Genomic DNA, 8,739 nt, shown 5'->3' on the forward strand with positions numbered 1-8,739 from the left:
TTTGATATATGTGACCCTCCGCCTTGAAACGGTATTAAGTCGGATTCTTCAATTTTGGGTTTTGGTAGCCAATCATTGCTTATCTTATGCTTTAAAATTTGATATTAAATTGATAAAATTCGGATTATTCATTGCCAAGATATGATCGTTTCAAGTAGGGAATGCGTAAAAACCAAGTTCTGAGAAAATCGACTTTGAATGAGGCACCGTTTTCATGCACAGTCAAATCAATGGGCAAAGATAACTCCTTAGATACGGGCATTGAAACTTTGACGAGAATAGTAAAATTTGCAGAGACGCCAATTTTCAATTTGACTCACAGGTATTTCAGACACCACTCGGAGGATTTCAATGCCGAAAGAGGAATTTCTGCACAAAAAAGGGAATTGAGATGGTATTTGGTATTGTGTTTAAATATTGTATAGATTACTGATTAGAACTATATTATGATATGTAAACATATTGCCGAATACAACCCTAAAGTTTCCTTATTTCCAATGAAGTAAAGCTCCAAAACATGGTAGTGATTGTAGTAATGGTGGTAGTGAGGATGATGTGGTGTTAGTGGTAGTAGTAGTAGTAATAGTAGTAGTAGTAGTAGTAGTAGTAGTAGTAGTAGTAGTAGTAGTAGTGTAGTAGTAGTAGTAGTAGTAGTAGTAGTAGTTAGTAGTAGTAGTAGTAGTAGTAGTAGTATGTAGTAGTAGTAGTAGTAGTAGTAGTAGTAGTAATAGTAGTAGTAGTAGTAGTAGTAGTAGTAGTAGTAGTAGTAGTAGTGTAAATGTAGTAGTAGTAGTAGTAGTAGTAGTAGTAAGTAGTAGTAGTAGTAGTAGTAGTAGTAGTAGTAGACAGCAGTCAAAGTATATAGTAGTAGAGCTAGTATAGTACTTATGAGATATATTACAACACAAAGTAAACCATAGTAATGTCAAGGCTATTAATGAATAATATAACAAAACTCAAATAACTATCAGTATTACATGTTTATGAAATATAATTATTCACATCAAAAAAATATAGATGGCCATATAATGTACTAAATGAAAAACTAATTATTTACAAGAATAGGGTTACAGATTCTACCATGACATACAGAGGTAAAACATAGTACTACATTACAATTTGCGGTCCCTTCTACCGCTATAAACTGTATCTCATCTTTTCTTCTCTTCTCCTTTCTCTCTCTCTCTCTCTCTCTCTCTCTCTTCTCTCTCTCTCCTCTCTCTCTCTCTCTCTCTCTCTCTCTCTCTTCTCTTCTCTAGTATGTAAATTTAAAAAGATGATTTTAGGAGTGGGATAGAGCAAAAAGGAAGATCATATACTCGCCATCAAAATAAGTTTTTATTCGTTTCGGGTGAAATCAGTAACTTTGTAATCGACCGTAATGTCAGTCCAAAATTTCAAACCTCTTCTTTTTGCTGTAGCCTTCAGCAGAGTCAAGATATCTTCTTTTCTGTGAGAGACAACCCCTTGCTTTATTTACTTTCCTTGATCACCAGTGAGGAAATCTTGGTCCTGACTGTTTCTGAGATTAAGCCATTCATTGACCCATGCACCTGTTATTGTACAAAAAGACATAAAACCCACAATAGATTTTAATGGATAAATATAACCACATTACAAAAATTAAGTGTGTGTTCAAAACCACATTTTGCCTAACGCATTATAAACTACAGGGTCATTCCGATTTATCACTAAGTCACTTAGTAAGACTAAAGACGACTTAGATTAGGACCCGCTTTTCAACAAGAAAACGAAGTGGTTATTTGTACTACCACTACAAATAGCGAAAACTACCGCTTTTCACTATTTGTACTCCCAGAACTCTTATGTGTTTAAAGTTGCAAACCACCGCTCCTTTACCTATTTTTAGCTACTCCCAGCACTCTTGTGCGTTTAAAGTTGCATTTGTGAGCTTTCAAGGACCAGCCGACCAGCCTCCACTTTTCGCGGTCTTTCTTTGAGAAGTGTGAAGCAAAAAAAAATGGCCCTCTCGGTAAACGAGACATTCTCATCTTTTCTCCAATTTGAAAACATTCGAAAATGAGAATAATGTACTTTTTATTTAAAAGTCAACAAAGAAGGTAAGTAAACTAGATACGACAATTTTTTCCTTAATTAAGTGGCAATCTTTCTCGTCATTCTCACTCTAACTCTATCAATAATAGGAATAGGAAAATATGTGACCAAAACACAGCAACCCAATGGATAATCGAGTATAATTCAGAAACGGCCTCAGATACAACTTTGAAAGTTTTACATGTGGTAATTCAACATCTCTGTAATACATTGCAAACAGAAAAAAAATTATTTATTGAGAAAGAAAAGTATAGTTTAGAGCTGAAACAGCTGAAATCAAGGAAAAATAGACCACGACATGCAAATGAATGACCTATTGGAATTTTGGAAAAGTCGACAATTAAATATTTATTCACATGTAGATAGACCAACTACACCACTGAATCAGCGTCATTTAGTTATTCACTTTGAACTTTTCAAAATGAAAATAGACCACATAAAAGCAGAGATATGGTTTGATGAATGTTTGAGGTGGTGTATTAGTGTTTTAAATGATCGAAAATAGGTGATTTTAAAAACTTCCGCTCCCCCGTTCCCCGAAATTGGACAGACCTCCGTCAAAGGATGAAAAACGTCAAAATCAGCAGTGAAAAATCAATCGGAAAAAAAGGAAGAGAATTGTAAATTATAAAATGAATGCATGGACATGAAAACGCCAATTAATTGAATAATTTAAAACAAAAATAACTTCCATAAATGGAATATATTGTAAGATATAAAGATGTAAAGTTTTGATGTGGATTGACGAAGTTATCTCTCAAACGCAGCAGACGACAGGAAGTGAATCAGTATAAGAAAATGGCAGCTTTTGTAAACAATCGAGGCCAATAACTTGTTTTTTGGGGAGCTCTAACTTTTGATTGCAAACATATTTTGCTCTGAAATTTTCAGAGAAACTACTTTAATATGTATCTCAGAAGGAATTTTTTTTTATTAAGAAGGACCATCTCTGGTTTAAAAGTTATAAGCGTTTAAACACATATAGGCTACCTACTCTCTTTACGCAAAGATTTCTGAAAATCATGATATAGGAAGGGGAGTGACTATTCTCATCCCCCAAGTCTAGGACTAGGATGCTAGTAGTCCAAAATTGTTGTATGTTTAATCCAAAGGTTGTAATGCAGTAATTTGTAAAAAAAAAATCAATAAAATCCAAATCGCAAAAAGCCGGCGACGTTTTTTTCCGTAATCCAATCGGCCGGGGGGGGGGGGGGGGTGGGAATAGAGGCAGCTTATAGGAAGATAATAATATTAGCATCATTGCATGTAGAATTTTATGCCCTTTCCAATGATATATAACACATGCCATTTCATTCAACTGAGAAAGAAGAATGAACATTTTTAAATCACTCCTAAATTTTTTCCCCTCAAAAACGGAAACGGAAATCCTCACCTGTTTTCAACTCGCGAGAGCTACTTCTTGCAAGTGCCTACTAAGAGGGTTGAACTTGAACCTGAACATGCTCCTTCTCTTCTTCTTCTTCTACTTATAACTACAACTAGATACTACTCCTCTCCTGAATGATCGGAACCGTTTAAGAAGCTAAATTACGGGTTCCACCGGTGCAGCTCTCTAGACTTCCAGTCCCACAGTGCCCAGTATGGGCGGGAGACTTTACCCCCGATGTTCCCCGAGTCTCGAGGTAGTTTTACTTTATAATTGTTTTAGCTTTTGAACTGTGGATCTTTTGTCAAACGTTTTATTTTAATTTTTCAAATTTAGTAGCACTTTAAAGGCCTGCGTTAGGTATCGCTCTGCTGTACTGTAACTGTAAGAGCGTAAGAATAAGAACATGGTAAAAGTACCGTAAAAGTATGCTGATGAAAATGATATTGACAATGAAATTATAATAATAAGAACAATAGAACTTATAAACAAATCAATAAAGAAGCTTTAAAAAAATAAAATTTAAAAGAAGTAAGAAAAGACTGCCTCAAGAAGTGAAAAAAATTGTCCCTGTTGTTGAGATGTGAAGTGGACATGTTTTAATAATCGTGTCTGTTTAGAATTAGAAGAAATGAAAGATGCCACTTTTTATTTTAAATGTAGATTGCACATTAGCAGAACACTAAAAAAATAAGTTAAGAAAGAAAATCCAATGTGGCAACTTGGTTGCTAGTGAAAAAAGTAAAATTACTCCGCTCAGCATTGCTGCTGGTGTGATGTCTAGTGTTAGTTAGGTGTCACTATGTTAGAGTGATATCTTGTTACTTCATATTTTCATTTTAAAACCTGTAGAACAACTTGATTGATTTGTAAATTTCCTTATATGACCATTGTTTTAGTTTTCTGCAGCCATTATAATTCAATTTGAAATATTGAAAGGTACTGGAGAGGAGTCTTAGCGGGTTGTTTTTTTTTGTCTGTTAGTTTTAGTTATAGGTCATAGTGCAGGTCCAAGTGTTGGAAATGTACAATGTTTTATTTTTTTATTTTAAGGTTAGTTGAAGGAATACTTTCCTTAGCTCAAGGAACGTGCAGAAGACCTCCCCTATTTACTACTTACTACTACTACCCAAGTACTAGTGCTAGACTACTTCTTCCGCCACCTCGCTCCTAAACGGACTGACACCACAGGCAACTGATATTATTCTCTCTCTCTCTCTCTCTCTCTCTCTCTCTCTCTCTCTCTCTCTCTCTCTCTCTCTCTCTCTCTCTCTCTCTCTCTCTTTCTCTCTCTCTCTCTCTCTCTGAGTGTGTATCTGTCTGTCTATTTCTGCCCATCTCCCCTCTTTTTACTAATTAGTTTGTAGGTGTTTGGCAAATTCTCAAGAACAGCCAAGATATATGCGGCTGTGTGGCACTCACTTCCGGATTGGTAGGTCCTGGGGTCGAGTCTCGCCAAGGACTCACATTCTCTCACTGTACTCATGTGTATGATTTCCTATCCGCTAAGAGCGTTGTCTGTCAGAAGAAAAAATCGCCTAACGTTCTACTTGTTACGTGTTGCTGCTAGTCATGGATCCTTTGTAAAGTGCTTTGAGCATGTTTGGTGGATATTGGGGCTTATGAAAGCTCAATTCTTTTTTTAATATTTATATATATATAAAAAAGATGCAGGATGATGACGTAGGATGATGTAGTATAAACCATTCCTAATATATGATTTTGCTAAATAGGCCTACACTCAAATTTTACGAGTGTATCTGGTGGCAAATATTAGACACTCGTTGCCACTGTGATTTTGGTGAAACTTGGCTTATACACAGATACATGAATTTTCATAATACGGTTTCAAACAAGCGATCTGAACTTCAATTTATAATGTAGTAATTTTTCTCAAATGACAGCTTGATTGAATGTGACAAGATCCTTTTACTGAATACAATTCAATTTAGTGTGGTCTGTAGTTGTTTGCCTAATATTAGAATGCACAGAATTTGAATTTTTATTGACTTTAAATATTGAAAACAACATGCCTTTGGCTTTCCATTTGTGCCATTCAGCTTTTGACCTAGTCCCTGATTTGAGTACCACGTCCACAATTTAAGTTCTTCGAGAAAACTCTCGACTTACTTTCTTATTCTTCTAACGTACTGAACTGTAACACCTTTGTCTCAGTTGGAGAAAATATTGCAATTTTTAACTTAATATTTAGGTGTTTATGTTATGATCTTTTATATTATTCCGTGTTTTCAGCTTCCATCATATCACCCTGAGGAAAGTTGGCTAATTTATGACTTTTGTGTCTATGAATGCAAGCAGGGCAAAAAGCGATTGACCTCAAGCAAAGGAGTTCGCCCTAACCAGAGGTAGGAGGTTGTTTTTGGACGGGGGCAAGAGGTGTTTTTTTACTTTTACATATTTAAAAAAAATGAAAATATTATATGCACAAGGTTATAATATTTCAGAATAACTCGGAAGTAAATTATCTCCATCAGCTTTTCTATCTTGATTGCCAGACAATTTTAATAAAGCAATCAAACTAATTCTGAATTTTAAAACATCCAGAGGAAGAGGCAATGTGTGCCTATCTGCAGCTCATTTACAGTCTTCAGTGGGCGGGCTGCACGATGTAATGCAGCAAGACAATAGTTCAACTATTGCCAGAACAGTTTTAAAAAGTGAAAGACTTGATTTGTTCATTGTATCTGATTGCGCTGGATTAGTATTATTATTGAATATCTTATTAAGATTTATTTTCAATTGCTCTATAATCTGCATGTTGAAATCCTTCACAATTGAGTTATGCAAGTGACAACGCTATTAATATTTTATCCTACTATGGTGTGGATAATTTTATTATTTTGTAATAAAAGTTTTTCTTACCATGCAGGACTCTGAAATTAATACTGGCTTCTGAGGGTTACAGGGGCTAATCACCACCATGAAAATCACCCATGTGATAAATTTATAAGACTAATTCATTTTATAGTTATTTTCCATCGACATTTTGTCCCTGCAGTTTTTCGCTGCCGAAAATTTTACACTTGACAGCAATTAATCGCAAATTCTATTTTAGTCGCAATTAGACTCAATTTTTTAAAATAAATATGTAATATTTTTTCTTTTCTTGTTACTTTATATTTTCAGTACTTAATTGTCCCTCCCCCCTCCATCTATTGAGTGTAATATATAGTAATAGATTAGTTAGGTAAATGCACTATTGACACCAGGACCAAATGTTTAAAGGACAACAGCCATTCCAACTCATATTTTATTACGATACATTCAAGGTGGCGCACTGAGTTGGAGAGATGATGACCAGCTTGTGACAAAATTGACTGTTCCAGAATTTGTAATTTTTTTTATAAAAAAAAATAATTCTTGGAAGGGTTCTGGGCAGAGAGTTCACATTTTTCTATCCCTTATATTTGTTTTCCCTTTCCATGTTGCTCCCTGTCTTTGTTATGGATTAAGATTGCTCATTTTTTTCCTGGTCCTTGCGGGGTCTTTAGTTGGGAGGCAGACAGTCAAATACAGTACCTTTCTTCTTGCGATGATTTTTTATACTGTAAATCATCTCTCTGTTATGTACTGTTATAGTTATAGGTTTTGAATATTATTGCATTATGTAAATGTTTTAGCAGGATCCTGTGCTTGTGTCTCGGTGAGACTTTGAGGTAATGTCAAAATTGGTACATCTTTGAGGTGCTCGTGAAATCTACTGTTCCCTATTTATTGAATCAGTCACCATATCATCATCCTTTTTATAGTGTTGTAAGCGCTATTAAGTCCTGTAAGACAATATAAGCAGATCTAGGTGGGGGTATTTTTTTGAGTCTTTTTTTTTTTGTCTTTGTTTTTTTTTTGTTCCAGATAAGGAATTTTAAGATTTGATGGTTGTCCATAGACTTTTCAAAATATAATTTGAATTTGACTATGAGTACGGTGCAATTATAAGTGCTTGATTTCTGAGGACTAATTATAAATGGTGACCACTCTATTGCGTTTTTGTATGCCATGAAAATGTTACAAAGACAATGAAGCGACGTTTTTTTGGGAATTCTGCAGTCATCCATTAAACCCTTGAATTTGATGAGCGCCTGTTGCATTTTAGTTCATTCAAGTATTTTAGAGTGACAAACACAACTCGTGCATTATGGGTTTATATGCAGATTTTTGTCTTTAAATTGTCAATAAAAAATAAAATGCTTTTTTTTTTGTTAGCTGGCAGGTCTGAATTGAATGCTATTGCATACAATTTTGTACTTTTAATCTTTTTTCTTTTTACATTTATCCATCCTCACTTTATCCGGAGAATCGCCTGCCCCTCGTGAATGAGACAGTGAAGGCTATCAGGGCTGAGAATCTTCCGCCTAAAGGCGGATTTCCGCCTAAACGGTGTTTTATCTCCGCCCATCACCATCACAATTCCGCCTTTTAAAAAGACTCACCACAACCACTACATCAACATCCCTATCACCATTACTACTACAACCACCACCACATCATCATCTCTATCACCACCACCATCACTACTACAACTACCACCACATCATCATTCCTACCTATCACCATTAATACTACAACCAACCCCATCATCATCCCTACCACCACCACCATCCCTACGACAACTACCACCACATCATCATCCCGACCATCACCACCACTACAGCTACAACCACTACTACAACTACCATCACACCATCATCCCTCAGTGATGATAATCTTCCGCGGAATTCCGCGATTTTAGGATTTTTCTGAAATTTTCAACTGTTTTTGCCGTGTCAAACATTTTCGGCTAAGAGGTAATTTAGCTGAAAAATCACCAATATGTCTTTTGTCATTTTTTGACACCTCTGCTCAGCTGCATGATTTTTGATGACATTCCCATGCCCATGACATTAGTCTAGACACACTGGTGCCAAATGTGAATAGTGGTACTAACCCATGACGGCCTTGGATGACAAGATGATCAAAAGGGAAGGGGATGGAGCAAATGGGTGTCAATATTTTTGTACCATTTAGCTTTGTACTCCTTTTTTTGTTTGTTTGTTTGTTTGTTTGTTCTGAATTCAATTGAATTCATTATAACTTATCTCTAATTACCAATTAAAACAAAAATCAGAGTGGTCTCTCTCTCTCTCTCTCTCTCTCTCTCTCTCTCTCTCTCTCTCTCTCTCTCTCTCTCTCTCTCTCTTTTCTGATCTATCTATCTATCTATCTATCTATCTATCTCTATATCTATCTATCTATCTATCTATATCTATCTATCTATC

General features: G+C 35.4%; 1 long non-coding RNA gene across 2 annotated transcripts; it reads left to right on the top strand.

The window, feature by feature from the left end:
- Positions 1 to 1,933: 1,933 nt before the first annotated feature.
- LOC144956887 (uncharacterized) lies at positions 1,934 to 6,431 on the top strand. 2 transcript variants are annotated; one of them, XR_013642030.1, is made up of 3 exons: positions 1,934 to 2,081; positions 5,717 to 5,829; positions 6,354 to 6,431. It is a non-coding gene; the product is annotated as an uncharacterized LOC144956887 (long non-coding RNA). The 2 variants fall into 2 exon arrangements; XR_013642029.1 differs by lacking the exon at positions 1,934 to 2,081 and adding an exon at positions 4,005 to 4,654.
- The last annotated feature ends 2,308 nt before the right edge of the window (positions 6,432 to 8,739 follow it).

The sequence above is a fragment of the Berghia stephanieae genome, chromosome 11, assembly GCF_034508935.2.
Source record: "Berghia stephanieae isolate SIO BIC M18660-M18661 chromosome 11, UCSD_Bste_1.3, whole genome shotgun sequence".
In the NCBI taxonomy this organism is placed as follows: Eukaryota; Metazoa; Mollusca; class Gastropoda; order Nudibranchia; family Aeolidiidae; genus Berghia; species Berghia stephanieae.